The sequence below is a fragment of the Hoplias malabaricus genome, chromosome 11 (genome assembly GCF_029633855.1).
Source record: "Hoplias malabaricus isolate fHopMal1 chromosome 11, fHopMal1.hap1, whole genome shotgun sequence".
Lineage (NCBI taxonomy): Eukaryota > Metazoa > Chordata > Actinopteri > Characiformes > Erythrinidae > Hoplias > Hoplias malabaricus.
This window is the reverse complement of record NC_089810.1, coordinates 16,918,723-16,938,027: the sequence shown is the minus strand read 5'-3', so window position 1 is coordinate 16,938,027 and position 19,305 is coordinate 16,918,723.

The window sequence follows — 19,305 nt, the reverse complement described above, 5'->3', positions numbered from 1 at the left end:
GTGGATGTTTCAGCATATTCACAGAAAGCCTTTTGTGAGAATCAAGGCCTTTGCTTCCTACACCATAACTGAAATACAAAACCAGGATGTAATTTTAGTTCTCGTTCGTCCCTCGTGCAAGCTCAGTCATCATTTGAGAAATGATGGTAAAGTATTCCCAGAGCAATGCAGAGAACTTATCCATAAAGTTGTTACATACAATATTGATTACCATGATATCCTGGGCTTCCTGGGAAAGCTCTTTTTCTTCTCCAACTTAAAAAACAGTACAAAACTCAGCAGCACATATATCTAAAAAAAAAAAAACAAGGAAGAAAGCATGTCGCCATCTTTATGAAAGAAATGTACTTGTTACCTGATGACTTTAAAATGCAATTCTTGAACTATTAGGCATAAGATTTTTAAATATGACAGTGTTTGAAGTTCTAAGCAGTACTGCTGTGTCTGATCCACTTGTACAAATGCAACACACACTAACACGTCAGTGTCACTGCAGTGCTGAGAATGAGCCGCCACCAAAATTATTCCTGCTCTGTGGTGGTCCTGTGGGGTTCCTAAACATTAAAAAACAGAGTCAAAGTAGGCAAACAAAATATGCAGAACAATGGATGGACAACAGTCTGTATTTGTACAACTACAAACTGTGAGGTCAGTGCAGCTGAGAGAATGGACGGTGAGTGTAGAAACAAGGATATATACAGATCAAAAGCAGGTACACAGAATTTATATATACAGAGTAGAAGAAAAGTAAAGTAGTTAAATGGGCAGATATCAAGTTTCCTCCTACCTTCTGTCCTCAGAAGTTTATTTTACCACTGTATATTATGTACATTTACAGTAGATATATAGCAAATGTTACCTTTTAAATGTATAGCCAGAAAATCTCTTTAAAATAAGGTGTGTGTGTGTGTGTGTGAGAGAGAGAGAGAGAGAGAGAGAGAGAGAAAAAGAGACAGAGAGAGAAAGAGACAGACAGAGAGAGAGAGAGAGAGAGAGAGAGAGAGAGAGAGGTGAGAGAGAGAGGTGAGATGCATAGGTGAGGGAGCAGCAGAGTGTTGAAATGACTGAGCTTACGGTTTTCATTCGCACAATTCCGAAGTGGAGCTCCTCCTGTGAAGCAGGCATATGGTAGAGATCAAAAACTCCTTGGCCAAAGAAATAGAGAGCTAATTAGGATCCTTATTAATTCAGCTGAAATAATTAGAGGAGAAATTATTCTGCGTCGATATTTAACTGTCAGCGGAAAAGTGCAAAAGCCACATGGGGCCCACTAAACTATTTTTAGTTGTTTCAAGACTTTCTTTTATTTCTAAGTTTAAACATTTTTCTTTCAGCCAAAAAAAGACACACAGAGAGTGTTCATGTGTCACCTGTCACTCTCAGTTCCAGAGGTCTGCGTCAATATTCACAGTATCAGCAGAATTTTCACAAATGTAATTAAATCATTCATTTTCTTTCAGTGATTTAATCTTTATTCCACTATCATTTATGTCTGGTATTTTAACACCTTCCCTGTTCTCTCAGTTTCACATCAGCATGTCTAACATTCATATATGGGTCTGTGAGGCTTGTGCTGTGGAGTATGACTTACCTTAACATTTTTTCAGGGTCTAACATAAGGCCAATGACCACAAATGTAAATGTGAATATATTCCTCAAACAAAGAAAAAAAAATCTATTGACTCTGAACACATCTCTTGGTATATTACACTTCACTAGATAATAAACATGGGCTTTTATTATGTTTGTTCCACTACATTCAGTCAAGAAAATGTAATGGGATTCATTTTTGAGTCACGGTTTATTGTTGTTTTGACTAAACAAATCGATAAACACTTGCATTTAACAATAGAAGTAACCTTGTGAATATTTTATATAGCAATGAAAACGTTAGTGAAAACAGAGGCCCAAAAATGTGTTTAATCTTTTTTATTAATATTATTTTTCATTTTGATATATAAATATGAATCTTTCTTCATTCATGGAATATTATTTAAAGCATTAAAATGTTTTCTTTCATATTCCTTGTCTGGCAAGTAGTAAACATCCAGAGAAACTTGCTCCCCCATTTTATTTATATGAAACTGTTCAGTCCACCCTCAAAACAGCTGTGAACTGTATGTGCTGATGACAAGTAGAATCTAAATTAGAAACTTTTTATTATAATTCTTATTATGTGCAATGTTTTTGAAACACCTCTTTAGCCTGGAATGACATTGTTTGATCCTCTCTATTTAAAATAAATCAGACACTAAAACTTTCTATATTAGCCTGCATTTGTTCTAGTAAAACACATGCTAACACTAAAAAAAACTGGCTACCTACACTGCAAAGACTGCACAAGCAAGCAGTGCTGCTAAAAATTGAAATGGCTTACATATAGTTCTCCATTGCAAGGGGCTCATTACTCAACCAATCTGATGCCATCGTACCATTGGGAAAACCTGTTTTCTAATTCATTATAATATATGTTTACATGCGCCTTGTTCTCAGAACAGAATCCCTCACAATTTTATCTCTTTAGGTTTACTGTGCCCTGAGTTTTCATTATTCTAGCTTCCATCTACTTTCTAATAATAAATTCACTCTACTGTCAAACCCCTTTCTGCCTGGGTTAGTCAGTTTATTAAATGGATAAATATTTAATTTATTGGATTTGCTTTTTGTTAGACAAAATGCTATTTGAATATGTAGGAGGCCAGACAATATCCTTCTGCATTTTAAATTAAAACTAGCCATGCAGCATATGAAAACTCATTCATCCACCTTAGGCTCAGATGTAATTGTTTCTTGTTTTGTCCTTTTTTTTATATACAAAACTATATCACACAAGCAAACTAATATTACATTGCACAATATCGATTGTGTTGTGGTGTGTGCTGTGTAATTTCTGTTTGCTAATTTCACAGTGTGCTAAGCGGGGTCCTCCTGGGGACGGTGATGAGAATGTGTGTGTGTGTATGTGTGTGGATGCGTGCTCAGTGATATTTTCCTCTTGTGGGAACCTGCTGCGGCCATTAGAGATGGAGCATGTCACTGGGAAGAGACACACTCCTCTGTCCCACCACATGACTCCCCTTATCAATCACACCTCATTCAGCACACCTCAGTAAACCCTAAACCACTGCTGATAAAAAGAAGATGCTCTCCCTTCAGATTCTGTACACAAATAGAGTTGATATACAGTAGATTATTTTAAAACTGTAACTGTGAAATAATAAGCCTACTAAAGTAAAATAAATAAACCAGTTTAATTAGATTAAAAGACTAAATATTCAAGATGGCCAAGTCTGGCACAGTTTGATAGAAATGCTTATATCCATGCTGAATTAAAGTATTGTTATTTGGTTAAGAGTACATGATTCCTGCCCCCTCCAGGGTGTGAGGCCTACCAGTTATTCCAGGTAGGCCCCAGACCCACTGCGACCCTGAACTGGGTAAGCAGTTAAAGACAAGATCTTGCAACCAGTGTTTGTTGACATAAAGCATTTTAGTCAGTCTCTCAGTTGTTCTGATAACTGATCTGTTTCTAGATTAATCATTGCACTGGGGCAAACACAGAATTTAGAGGAGCACAGATGCACACCTCTGCTCACACAAATGTGCCTAGAGTGATTTAACACTAAAGTTGGCGTCACTCTGCCATGGTTAAGCAATTTAACCCTAAAAAATTAATACATAAATCTGCTCAGTTTTGCACATTGCGTATAAATGATCAGTTCATGAATGGCCGTCCTTAGTATGCTCATGAGGAGTTTTTGTTGGGGATGTCACATGCTCTTACATTTATGTTCTGGGGCAGGGAATATCTGACGGTTTAATTTGGTTGTGTATATATTTTTGTTTGATTATTTTACCAAATTATATCGCTATCAGCAATAATTACCTCATCTGTTGTGCAGTTGACTTTATATTTAATATTTGCATTTGTCCATTACTCTGTGCAAAAAAAAAACGAACTAAACCTGCCCCTAGAGAAAAATTCAGCTGCTGAAACTATTGGAAAGATAGGCTGGGGCATTATGGGAAATGTAGTGCCTATAGTAAAATTTTCTAGCATGTCCTGTTCATTCATTCATTATCTGTAACCACTTATCCAGTTCAGGGTCACGGTGGATCTGGAGCCTACCTGGAATCATTGGGCACAATGCAGGAATACACCCTGGAGGGGGCACCAGTCCTTCACAGGGCAACACATTCACACCTATGAACACTTTTGAGTTTCCAATACACCTACCAATGTGCGTTTTTTAGCCAGTGGGAGGAAACCAGTGCATCTGGAGGAAAAGGAGAACACACCAAACTTCTCACAGACAGTCTCCCGGAGCATTCTGTAGTTCTGCTCATCAATCATGAATAAAATAGTGTTGTCAATCGATTAAAAAAATATACTCAAGTTAATCACATGGACATTCTGTGATTAATCATTATTAATTATTTGTTTTGGAGGTTTTTTGAAGGCAGATAAAATAAATGTGTAGGGTGCTGTGCATGAAAATATGGTTAAAGGAAACATTTCAGAGTAGTTTTCATGATATTTAAGTTAGAATATTATAATTTGGTGAGTTATAGTTTCAGGTATAGCTTCACAACTCAGACACACACAAAAAAAAAGAAAGAAAAACCCTCAAATTTTATATGTAAGAGATAAATGTGTTGATTAAGCCAGATATGAATAAAAGTGATCAGAGAGAGAGAGAAAGTTATGAGATTTAATCCATATTTCAGCATAAAAATAATGTATTATAACTTCCACAGCGTCTTTGTGTTTACACTGCCTAATAAAGCTGCTAATGTTCTGTAATATGAGTGAATTATAGGAAGATGTCATGGCCAAATTTGGTAAAATGATTGCACATTCCCCAGTAAATTGAAGCTACTGACACTTGCTGGAGCAAACTTTCATAGGGTTTCATGTTCATGTAGGTTTATGTCATGAAAGGTCAGTATCATGTCGCCTTAAAAGCGATGACCTATTGTGTTTTCTCATGACCATCAGATAGATTAGGCCTGTCAGATTCATATGGAGTTTGCCAAGGACAAAAAGCCTTCAGTCCAAATATAACTTATGCAAAACTGCGTGTCAGACTCATTTGTGCAAATTCATTTCAAATGAAAAATTCATATGTTTGCCTTAGATGGGGACAAATCTCAGCACATCCATTTGGAGAAGAGATGAGGATAGAGTGATAGCGGAAGTGTGCTGCAGTTTATGGCGCCCTGTCTGTAACCATGGCCTTAATGATTTTCCCTCAGCAGCAAGTGCCCAGTCCCCACTCCGAGCCAATATGCATTATGAACAACCCTTAATTGCAAACATAGTCTTTTGGCCCACACTGTTCCACTCAAAGCACACTAGCCCACACTGCTGGCTTCCCAGCCTACAAACATGCTCTTCCCATAAACTAAGCTTATCAAATATAAATGGATTGTCCCTAAAGAAATAAATGAGTGATCCAAGTTATTAAACAAGCATAAACTATTCAGTGCAAGCACTATAAACAACACTGCAAGCCATATCAAGTACATTTCCACCAATTACCTTCAGTTTCACAAAATAGAATTAAATGCATTGTCTGGTGCAATAACAGTTACAATACAGATGCTGTACATGAACTACACAGAGATCTTCTAAGGGACCGTATGCACTGTGGTCATCCGACCACCGGGGGCGACCATGCTCCAGGTCACCTAGTAATCAGCCTAAGTGAAAACAGCTGGTGCTGACCCTTTATAAAGACTCTGCTTCTACCTTCCCAGAACCAGACTCTGCTGGTACTTTGGTATTCTTCTCAAAAGATCTATTCTGGCCTTCTGTTGCGATTTAAACTTTATCTGGAGAGTATTTCTCTGTTGGGATTTTTTGTCCCACTGACTTAACTTCTCCTTTTTCTCTTTTCCAAAAAAACAAACATTTCATTTTCTCCTACTACTTTATAGTTTATTTTCCTGCCTTTTTGAGCTCTCGTTTATTTACCCCTATGATGTGAGCTGTGGTTCCCTGGTGGCGCAGGTTGGTCAGTTCCTGATTCTGTTTTTGGAATTTTTGGGGATTTTTTTCTTTGGGGGAAGTACCCCTTCAATCACAAACACTACTACTTCCAGTGTAGTACACTGGTATACACGTCCCTTTCATTTCTGTGGCCTGAGCTCATATCCCACTGACTTGTTAGTGTTACCAGGAAAAAAGAATCCACAGTGCTGCTATCCAGGGTTACTCTTTCTGTATAGCTGCCCTGTTATAGATCTCAAAAGTAAAAACACTTCCTAGGATTTTATTCCAATTGCCTGACTTCAAACCAGTCTCAGATGTCAGGGCAGCTGAAACCAAATTTTGTGAAGGGGTGTATTTATATTTATTTTATTTATTTTAACACTTCCCTATGCAACGTTTTCAGTTTTTGTGTAAGTTTGACTCCTTCTGGGGAATGAACTATCAATTCTATCCCAAGTAATTTTATTGCGTTTCCATGAGTGATATTCTGCTGATTATTGTTGCTAAACAGAGATTTTTTTTTTATTTATTTATTTGGAAGTGTTTGAAGTGTTCCCTTGCTATTTACTTACTTTTTAGAAGCAATTTCAGAAAAGACTATAGTTTGGACGGTTCTGATCTCTCAACATATTCAAAGGTTTTGCTGTAGTCTGTGAAGCACATGTTGACTTCTATCTTGAGTTATTTGGCCTTTCCCTTAATCCAAAGTACATCTGTGATTTTTCATCTGCCTTCCTGAGTCCTGCTTGCACATCTGGAAGCTTTCTTTCAATGTAAGGCTCTACAATACACTGAATGATCTTCAGTATAACTTTACTGGCATGTGGTAGTTTGTTTTGGTAGTTTGCACACTCCCTCTTGACTCCTTTCATTGGTACAAGGACATAAATTTTCTACTTCCAATCTATCAGCCATTGTGGGGGTTTTGTCACCATTAAGTTTGCACTTTAATGGAATCTCCTTCAGAATCTTGGAATATTTCTATTGCGATGTCATTGGTTCTTGTGGCTTTGCTTATTAGAGGTGATCTCAGGGTCTGAATTCATCTTTTAGACCTGAAGTTTCTTGTGTAGTAGTGAAAAACACATGTCTTTGTTAACATTGTTTCTCTGCATATTTTTCCATCTCATTTTGATTAGTGTTTGCTCAGTTATGACCTGATATTTTACATATTTTAGCATATCAACTCAAGGTTGAAATTTATTTCTGATCTCACAGATCTTCCAAAAAACAATCCTTGTTTTTCCATGTTTGTTTCCATCTTCAGTGTCTATACAGGTGTTGTAGTACTGGTCCATGTCCTCCAATGCAGCTCCCTCGAATTCATTATTTGGTAATGTGTTGTGTTGTGTTGACAGAAGCTAGCTGGTGAAGTACAACATTAAGAATCTTGGACCTTTTTTCTGAAGCATTGTAAAACTGTGCAAATATCTGGGCCATAGACCTCATTGTAATTACCCCTCTGCCCACCTCGAGCCGTCACCCCAGGACCCCAATTTTTAAGAGTTCATAGCACACAGCAGTAGTTGCCGCCAGAAATGAAAATCGAGCAGAGAAGAAATGAGTGACAAAACATAGAAGTCAGTAAATAATAGAGCAAAATTAAGTAAAATGAGAAATGCAATTACTCTAGCCATATGGACAGAATGTTGTCGTCTTTAGGCTTCTACTAGGTTTGTGATATCTCAGACTGTTTACCTCTATATTTATTTCTGATCATTCTTATTTGACCCATATACAGAACATGAGAGATTTATATAATGACATCGGGATGCTAGAAGCTTTAGCGCACTCACTAAAATAGCGATAGAAACCAACATCCCATGCCCTCTACTAATGGTAACAGGGTGAGACTAAAATCCAGTGGGATTATGTGGAGCGGGTCCCATGGACCCACCTGGGGGCCATCTTTTCCAGTACAGAGGACAGTCAGCAGGGAGAGTGTATGCTCAAGGTACTGGAAACAATTTAGCGGTCATGAATTTTCTTCTATTTTGGCTTGCTATTCCTCCTTGTTTATCTCTATCCTAGGTACACTCATTTATTTTGGTAACTAAGAATGCATTTGTGAATCCTCTCTGGATTTGCTTGGCATCTATTCATATGAGCCAGAAACTCTGCCTCTCCAGCCGTTACAATAAATATTAATGATCTGGCTGGCAGCTAACAAACTTCCTTTTGGCTGTTGCATAAACACCTGGAAAGACCAAATCAGCTGGGTCATCTTTTGCCAGGTTCTACTCATGTTTTGGTCAAAGAGCTGCTTTGAAATTATTAGTTTTTGACACCGGCCATGAAATGTTCAGCCAGCTAAGTAGAAAAATTGTTTTCATCACCCATTTTGGCTTATTACAGCAGCTGCTTTTGCTATTGTCCTGGTAGATGCATAACTTCTTGAAATTAATTAATCAAATGCTTCATGTGTTGTGATACATATTATTGTGGACAGAAATGAACAGAACAAAAGACAAACAATCTAAGTGTCAGCACACTATTTTTTAAGGGGTGGGATATATTAAAGCAGCAGATGAACAGTCAGTTCTTGATCCAGAGTAAACACCTGAGCCAATTTGACAAGAGCCAACTTGTGATGAGAGAGGGTGGCTTTCATGTGAATGTACAGCATGTATCGACTACATAAACATTCATTATTAGGTAGAAGCCAGAACCATGGAGGCCCCACCTTGTGACCTATAGGTTATATACAGCTAATTCTGTTTCTGGAAAATTTAGGATAACGGTCTGTTAATTGTCTACAGCTGTGGATGTGTGACCTTCAAGGCATCAGACAGCATTGCATGAGTATCAATCCTGCTACTGGTGTACACAAGCATACAAGTACAAGAAAGCTTTGAAAAATCATTGTCAATTTAACAGAATTGTTTACTTTCCATAAACTATGTATAATAACGTGCACATCATGGTCAGACCCAAATTTACAGTGAACATTTTACTATAAAAATAGCTGGGAGATGTTCTGTTCCATCACTTTCTGCTTTGACCCTTAATCTTTCACAAAAGCAAGCAGCATCCTCAATATTCCCTCCTACGTCTTACTCTCTGCTTTCAAAATGTTCGCAGGTCAATGCAGTCACTGCTTCTGGTGCAAGAGAGTCAGAAGAAACAGTGAGCACTTGAACATGAATAGTTTTAATTTATTAATAAAAGCTGTATGTATCATTAACTTCTTTTCAAACCAAGGCTTTACGGCCTCAAAACATTTGTGCTGGGGGGGAGGGGGTTGTTTAATACGTCAATGATTAGGACATTTTTCATGTGATCATATATTGGTAAAATCTGAATGTGGATTTATAGAATATTCATATCTCAGATCTAATATATGGATATACACCCAGGAAAACACATGCTATATCAGCCACTGGTTCTACACTCATTGCTTCCTATTATGTTTTTCTTCTATGGTCAGAACCCCTGCAGGATCACCACCAGAGCAGGCATTATTTAATGATACTATGTAATGTGAGTGGTGGATAATTCTCAGCACTGCAGTGACATTGATACAAGTGTGCTGGTGTTGGTGGCTCAAACACAGCAGTGCTGCTTGAATTTTTTAGATAAGTGTGATATTTGTTTGTGGTGATATTCTGCATTTGTTTGTCCCATTTTATTACTTGCATTTTCCTTAGAAAACCATCCCGCTGAACTGGAATACTTTCTAATAGAGATGATGATATACGAGGATAGACTTACTGATTTGGGATATTCAGTTCACTATTTAACCTACTTGGGTTCTAGTTATGTACTGGAATTGCACAGTATGGTGTATGTATTGGCCTATGTAACATTATAATGAGGTAATTCAATCTTTACATTTTGAAGTATCTGACTTACTTCTACTGTTTTGGATGTAATCAATATGCACCACTTAGTGCACCTTACAAATATAAAGTTGTTAAACTGATTTAAAGCTTCACACTGCCTCCCAGTGGTCAGCTTGGAGGGTTTCATATAGCAAATAACAAAAGTCAACATAAAATAGTTAAATCCTAGTTATTACAGGTATTTATTATCAGTCCCACATGCAATTTAGAATACAAAACATTTGGAAATCAAAAACCTGGTGTCATTCAAAGCACACTAGTCAAATTTTATCACATTTGAAAAGTAATTTTGCAAACCCGTTTCCATATTAAAATGAGGGTGCAAATGCAAAGTCACCTGCTTGCTTGAGTGTCCTTAGTATGAAGTGACTGTCTTCTAATACACATCTAATATTAAACATTTCAACCTATCTGCAGCTACATCCGACATGTGTGATTATGGGGGGGAAAAAGCACATCTGCATAAGCAAGTAACCTCTGCTTATTTCTTCTTTAGGGAGACTCTTCTGCTTCAGCATAGATTCAGGGTCCTGTTCAGTGAGAGAGAGCTCAAGATAAATTATTGTATATTGTCACTACCCAATGAAAAACATGTATCTCCCAAACTTTTACAGAAGAAGGGGAAAAAACCTTAATTTTCAATGGAAGTCTGTAAATTCCAAGTCATTTTGGAGCTTTCCTACTGGTTCATTCGTCATGAAACTTTCACACCATTTGAAAGACAACTGTTGGGTTTGTGTATTATTAAAAAGGGATGTACATTTGCATAATAGTTGTAAGGCATTAGAACTCCAGCATTATTTTAGGTGGAAAAGATCATTAAAATCAGGAGGTGGTGTATAGGAATCTAACTTTCTGTAGTTAAACCCACATTTACAATATCCACATAAAAGCATTTTCTGCCCACGTTCCAAAAAACACCTTGTTAGGTGGATTGGTGACCTGTGTGTGTGTTGCCCTCAGAAGCACTGGGACCCTCTGCAGGGTGTGTTCCTGCCTTGCGCCAAATGATTCCAGGTAGGCATTGAACTGGATAAGCGTTTACAGACAATGAATGGATGAATAAATCAGAAGGAACACTGGGTAAAAAGGTGTTCAAGCTCTTCTGGCCGCATAATGTACCTTTTTTATAAAATCACTGCAGCTTTCAGAATGCTAACATTTTATTACAAAACTCTATTACTCACCTTCAGTTGCAGAGGAAATTAAGCTTTTCCTCACAGTTTCTGTTCTCCCAGATGCCCACCTTGAAGTTGCGAGATCCACAGCGATATCGTTCGGCTGGGCAAGACGGCAGTGAGACCAGGCTTCCCAGCAAATCCCCACTCACCCAGAGCCACTGTCCAGCCAGGAAACGCAGACCTGTCCACACACTGCTTGTTTGGCTTTCATTTGTCTCTATTTTGGCCAAATCCAGCTGAGTATCAGAGGCCAGCAAGGCCAGGTCTTTGTAGTGATCTCTGCAGTACTTAAGAGCTTCCTCCCATGTTTTATTCTCCTTCACCAAGACCAAGATCCTCTCACAGAAAAAAGACTGCCTTTCCCAACAGTAATAATCATTCCACCCTTCTTTCTGTACCTTAACACAATTCTGACTTTTGTTATAATTGTTTGGCTGGTCCGTCTTCCAGTCTAAAATCATATTCGGCTCGCCATCAGACCATGTCCAGGTATTAGAGTTTTGCAAATTTCTGTACAGTCCAATCCAGCTGTCAGCCTGGTTTTCTACTGTGGTTTTTCTGATTATCTGTCTGTCCATTTGGCTAGCAATGGTGGAAAGATCTCTGTAGTGTTGTCGGCAGTACTGCTGAGCATTTGTCCAGTTCATTTCACTGCTTAAGAAAATATGTTCCCTTAACACACCTTCTGTAAACAGGCAAGAAACAACAAAGATTAAAATAAAAAAAAACATTTTCCTCTTCACCATGATGTGCCTGACCACTGTGAGTCTTTACATAAGTCTCAAGCCAAGCCACACACAGTCTTCACACTTCAGCAACTGTGAACTCATTTAAAACACATGCAAAAACAAGACAAAACACCAACACCCTGAAAGAAAAACAAAATACACTAGTAGTGACAAAAAAAGGCATATTTATGACATCATGGCCATAACAGGGTTAAATGGTAAATTGGTAATTTTGTTTAAATTGGGGATATTTCATATTGAAGCACAGTGAACATATAACATGAAGGGATTTTTGTAATGTCTCATTCATTCTATATTTGTTACAATGATTTTATCAAAAACTCTAGTTACATTAACAAATGTTCTAGTCAGTGAACACAAACACCAGAACTGGAAACTAAATTATGGGTCAATTGGGTTCAGGTCAACAGAAAGTGGGGATAAGTCAATAAGGAACACAAAAGGCATAGTTCCTCAATGATAAAGCCATTGTTTAATAGTTCCTCAGTGATAATTGTTGGTAGGTTCCTTGGTTGGTTGGGTTTTTTTATATTTGGGGGTGATGCTTTAGTTACATTTTTTAAAAACACTTTTATTTTGAGGGAAATTAAGATTGACATTTGCAAGATTTTAAGCTTCAAAAAAGCCCTTACGTTAACTTAAACCTAAGAAATATAAATATTTTGGTTTAAAGAATGAATTATGAATACACAATCAATCATTACATTTTCAGTAACTCACACAACAAATTTGAGTTTATTCTTCTACACGGCACTCTACTCTCATTCAATTCAGATTAAAAAAAATGCAGCACTGCCCCAAAGTGGCCAGATAAAGACACTACCACAATACATATTACAAGTTTAAGCACACGTGTGAATTTAATTTTGGGGTGTGTGATGGCCTGCCTTGCAGCCCCACTGTGACCCTTATCAGGATGAATCAGTTGCAGAAAACAAATGAATTTATTAATAACATTAACACAATACGTATTGACTTTATTGTTGTGATTGTTCTTAGGTATTTCCAAACCTCAGTCAAGTATTTTTACAGCTCCAGCATCAGTCAATATATTGGTCTTTTATTTTCATCAAGTATATAATATTCAGCACATACATAACAGAGCACACATGAAGCACACACAAATAACAACAATGACATCTGCAGACCACGAGAAACAATTCGACAGATGGACAATGTTCTTTAACATCCCTCAGAGGGCAGAAGTTGGTATTCCTTTAGGATATGTGTGGGGTCTAGGGTGATTTTGTTAGCCAACCTGATGATCGGTTTGGTGCAGCCATTTAGGAAAATGTCTTCTATGATGACAATATCCTGGTTTTCAATGGGACTGAAAGGCCGTTGAACCCCACCAGGCCCTCCCATATTTTGTACAGTAGAGCAGAGCCTTAGTGGCTCCAATTGAGTCCCCTTAAGAATACTATAATCTGTTGAACCATATAACAAATATACTCCACACTTAGGTCTAGAACAGAGAGTTGTCCTCCTACATCCCACATATTTGAATAATAATATTTGTTTTATAATTGAATTGTAAGGGCACACTGTTGCCTGAGGCAACAGTTAATGTCGCAATCACACAGCTCCAGGATCCTGGGGTTGTGAATTCAAGCTCCATTCCAGGTGCTGTGAGGAGTTTGGTGTGTTCTCTCTGTGTGGGTTTTCTCTGGGTGCTCTGGTTACCTCCCATGGTCCAAAAACACAGGTTGGTGGGTGGATTGGCAACTCAAGTGTCTATAGGTGTGTATGTGTTGCCCTGTGAAGGACTGGTGCCCCCTTCAGGGTGTGTTCCTGCCTTTTGCCCAGTGATTTCGGGTAGTCTCAGACCCTGAACTGGATCAGCAGTTACAGACAATGAATGCATGAATAATTCAAATGTAATAGGTCATTATATGTGACCAGCATTGTGTCCAAGAAATCAGATCCAGTTGACTGAGAAAATGCCAAAATAGGACTGAAACAGAAAGTTCTCGTTCCAAGGACACAAACAAGGAGAAGCAGGAGACAGATTAGGCAAATGTTGTAGACAAAAGACGCTGATAAGCATGTGTATTTATTTAGTTAATATTGTACATTGTACACTCAGTCTACTCAACAGTAGACCAAGACCTTGTCCAGGATTCTTCTTGTACTTGAGAATTTTTAACTTGCGGTTTGGTATTTTGGAATACACATCATAGTCCCTCAAATACAGATATTATTTTATTGTGAATTATTTGAATCACTTTCTTTTGCTAGTTTAGAACTCTCCAGTGATATTTGTGCATAGTCTGCTGGCATTTTGATGATTTTGTGATACTTTTTAAAATCCTATTTTTTTATTATTATTTTTTTTAGTTATGCCAGTTCTGTCACATTCACAAAGGGTATAGAAGACTTAGAGAGGTGAAAATAAACAGATTCCAAAAACGTGAAGTGGCGAGTATGCAGCAAAATTTGATTCATAGCTTTTATGATGATGAAATTCTAAAACATATTTCATGCACATAGTTGTGTTGTACATAAACTACATTTAACTTCATGAGTTTATGAAAAGGTTTCAGCTGGTGTGTTGTAAGGAATTTATCCAACTATGCTGACGTAACACTCTCACCAACTGCAATTAATGGTTGATAATATGCAAATATACACAGAAGAAAAAGTCCATCAGTGACACTGAGGGGTTTTAAAAGATTCTTCAAGCACTTCTGTGTCTGATCCACTCTGATCAGCGCAACACAAACTAGCACACCACCATAACGTCAGTGTCACTACGATGCTAAGAATGAACCATCAACCAAATCTGTGGTGGTGAACTGTAGAATTATAAAATGCTCTGGTGGACAGTGGAGCTGAGAGAATGGGAAGTTAGAGTGACCAGATCTGAGATGGTAAAAAAGAGGACGTCTTCGGGGTGCGGGGGGGTGGAGTGATGAGCTCTCGCCCCTCGCTGCCGTTGTATACTTATCTGAACCTATGTGGTCTTTTACACCTTTATTTGCTACACAAAACATGGGAATTTCTTTTTTAATTCATCCGAGAACTTACATTTACGTTTCAGCATAGCTGCTCGAGATGAGGGTAGGTACATGAGCTTTGCCTGACGTAAACAAGGACTACTGACGTGCAGACTGACCAATTAAATGTTTACAGAGAAGGTTATCGACCAATAACGGTAGCTCTACAGTCAGACCGTCCAATCAGAAGATTTTAGGCTTCACCACGCCCCCTTCTCACTCAAGGGAACCAATCGGAGTAGGGGAGGGCGGGACTAGTTTGTGAACGAAACGCTTCTTGAAGTTCTATGTAAGCTCTAGAAAAACAAAATCCCGGACGTTTGTGAAATTCCGCCTGGACATTTTTTTGAGTCTAAAAACGAGGACATGTCCGGGTAAAAGGACGTCTGGTCACCCTATGGGAAGTGTATAGAAGATTTATAAATTACACTCCAAATTCAGTTTGTGTTGGGGAGAAAGCTGAAGAACTGAAACTAATGACTACTGACATATCTGATAATAGGCAAATCATAACACTAACGAATTTTTTTCTTGAAGCAATCTATCTTTAGTAACATGATTTGATTTGAATCGAGTGGATTATGCGAAGCCAACGTCTGGTGGTATGGAAATATATAGTCTCAAATATTACAGAATGGTAACACTTTAAATTACATTCCGCTAATTACTGGATAAATACAAAGTATGTACCTGTTAAGTAAGCTGTAAGATTAAAAAAAAGTACTGAGTAAGTAAAGGGTATGATGCTAGAAATATGTGGTTATTACTTGGTATATCTTACAAACACTTTACAAATAAGGCTATGTTCTGAATCCATTGTATTTCTCAGCATAATTATAGATAACAATTGAATTAAAAGTAGGACAGTTTATGCAAGTGACATTTACTGTAATTTCTTTTATAAATAAGGAATGCAGCTATTATTTTGAATTGAGTCCAGTTCTGAATGTAATTATAGATCCTTTCAAATTGTTTACAATGCACCTATAGTGAAAGACATGGTCAGCTAGTTTGATTACAGGCACCACTTTGTACTCATTAGGTTCAGGATTTACCAAAATAATCATCACATACTTCAGAGATATTTTGCACTGTTTAGCCTATATGTACTGAGGCAGTATATGTACATAGCTGACTGAGGAAATGAATTGTAAGATACCCAGTAATAACCACATTTCTAGTATCATGCCATTTTACTTACACATTATTTTTTCTTACGACTTACTTAACAGGTGCAAATTCTGTACTTACCCAGTAATTAGCGGGCTGTAATTTTAAAGTGTTACCTACAGAATATTTTTTTTAGTGTGTGTCTAAATTAATAGCCTTTTAGAACTTTACAAATGCATACATTTGATGATTCTACTGTTTCCACAATCAATCACTGAACATTTTTTCACCAAGTGAGTCCATCTGAATTCAGCTGAGCTTAGAGACATGTTGCTTTTGTAATTTCAGTTTTTAAAGCTGAGCCTATGAGCAATAAAGCACTCAGTTTGTGCAAAGTTTGTACTGTAGTGGGTTTAAAATTTCCCTAGTCAAGTTTACCAATGTTCATATTAAAATTGTTGGAGAAAATTGCTTAATAAATAACTTACACCAGATTCTTTGTTTTCCAGTGCAGCGTTAACCCATTAATATCAGCTTCCATGATGGTTTCACTTTCATTCATTCATTATCTGTAAGCGCTTATCTAGTTCAGGGTCGTGGTGGGAGTACACCCTGGAGGGGGCGCCAGTCCTTCACAGGGCAACACACACACTCACACATTCACTCACACACTCACACCTATGGACACTTTTGAGTCACCAATCCACCTACCAACGTGGTTTTTTTTTTTGGACTGTGGGAGGAAATCGGAGCACCTGGAGGAAACACACGTGGACACATGGAGAACACACTAACTCCTCACAGACAGTCGCCCAGAGCGGGAATCGAACCCACAACCTCCAGGTCCCTGCTGTGCCACCGTGCCGCCTTTTGGTTTGACTTTAACTTCATATGTAGTTCAAGCTATAAGACACATTGACTGAATTATATATGTTCTGTATGTTTTTAATAAATAAGAAAATGACACAAGACAAAAATCATGGCTACTGTATTTAATAATTGGACATATATGCAACAACAATGTTTCTTATTGGTTTTAAGATGTGATCATCACTTTTAAAATCCATCAGCTTTAGAAATTTACTTCATTGTTATCCTATTTGCACTGTATTCTTAAGGATATTACAAAACACACTGTCAATATTCTTCCAGGAGAGGCTTCATTTTGTCACACAGCATCTATTCAGAAAGAAAGAATTTCTATGAGGCATTTTTGTTAATATATAATTATTTCTTCACTTCAGTATACTGACCATTTTCCCTATGGCTGGATAGTTAGCTCCTACAAAAGCTCACCCCTCCAGAATTTTGGAATAACATGAAGTAGTACATAACTCCAGGACTCAAGCAGTTAAGTGCTCCATAGGTTCCCATCTATTTTTAATTCTATTTCTACAGTGAAAATTACAAGTTGGAGGCAATTATTTATTTATTTTTTTAACCTAGAATTTCCGTGCTTCGTTATACATAAGTTACCCTTATGTTCAGATCCTGAGGTAAACACTTACAGGAGCCCATGGCTGGAGAGTGTGATAATGTATTACATATTCTAGACTCGTAACAACTGGACTGATGTTCTAAGAATTTGCATCTTGAATGCTGTCTGAACATTCACCCATTTCACAATTAAAGTGACTATGTTAAATCAGATCAGTAAAGTATTCATCAAATATCCTGTTACATTAACATTTATCAATCAGTAATACTTTTAAAATGATACTTATATTCTGAAGTTCTAAAAGAAAATATCATTTGGCAACATGGTGCAGTGAAATTTGTACCTAAAATGACAGTAATAAAAATCAACTTATGGGAGTTTCCTGAATATCTATCACTCACCTTCAGTTGCAAAGAAAATTAAGATTCTCCTCACAGTCTCTGTTCTCCAAGACATTCATTTTCAAGTTGAGAGTTCCACAGCGGTATTGCGGGGCTGGACATGAGGGCAGTGAGACCAAGCTCCCCAATGGATCCCCACTCACCCAGAGCCACTCTCCAGCCAGGAAACGCAGGCCCGTCCACACTCTGTCTGTCTGAGCATCAGCGGTCTCTGTTTTAGCTGCACACAGCTGAGTAGAAGCAGCCAGGAAGGCCAGGTCTGTGTACTGAGCCCTGCAGTACTCAAGAGCTTCCTCCCATGTCTTATTCTGCTTCACCAAAACCCAGATCCTCTCACAATAAAATGGCTTGTTCTTGCCACAGTTATCGCTATGCCAGTCATCATCTTTTATCTGTGCACAGTCATATTGAGGCTCGTGATCATGCCATTTCCGGTAAAGACTTTCTTCTCCATCAGACCATTTATAATTTGGTGCATTTATTGAGTCTCTGTACAGTCCAATCCAGCTGTCAGGGGTGCTGCTTCCTGCAGCTTTTATTACCATGTTGTTCTCTTGGTCAGTAGTAATCGTGCAAAGATCTTTGCAGCATTGTCTGCAGTGCTGCTGAGCATCTGTCCAGTTCATTGGTTTGTTCACAAAAATATATTCCCTCACCAACCCTACAGCACATCCACAAAGGAAAACAAAGACAGCAATACAAAGAAGAGCTTTCATTTTTGCCACTGCTATGCCTGAGCTTGTGAATCTTCACACAGGTCTCCCACAAAGTCAGCTCTCCGCTTTTGCAGTCCAGTCCGAATGTGAATTTAAAACACATGCAAAACAAAGAAAAACAAGTACAACAATGTAAAATAACTAAAAGGGATTTACATGGTGGGACTGGGTAGCACTAAGTTTAATGTGGCATTTAAGGTTTCACAGATACAATGAGCTTAAGTCAGTTGCCCCTTTCAACAATTAAATATAAGAACAACCACGGCTTCCACTCTTTATAAGGCACTTGATTTCAGTGTCAAAAACATGAAGGCTCTTGTCCACTACTCCAAATATCAGTCTTAGTCTTTGTTTGCAAAAGAACTCAAACTGAAAAGTCAAAAGAGCCAACAATGATATGAATGAAGTTTCCATACCCAATGCCAAATCACATATAAAAGGGCATAAAGCACCACAGCATTGAGCTGTGGAGCACTGCAACACAGTGAAATATCTTGAATAACAACATTATTTAGCAACTCTGGGTCAAACTAGGGTTACGTTTGTGATCTTGAACTAATCGTCCAACATCTGTACTCAACCTCAGGCCGAAAGCAGCCAGTCGCTTGCAAGAATTGCATGTGGGGTGCAAGTGAAATGAGACTGAAAAAAGAATTCCAACTTTATATTCAGACAATTTTTTTAACAGATATAGTAATGTTGATTTTATTTTTTTTTAAAAACAATAGTCAAAATTGTATCTATTGTGAGAAATTGAGCGACTTTGGAATTTAGATTGATTATGGACCCCTAGATGAGGACAGTAAGTGCCTCAGAGCAGGTTTGTGTGTTACGATTCTGTGTGCAGAAAAGACGACACAGTCTTGTCATGTCTTAT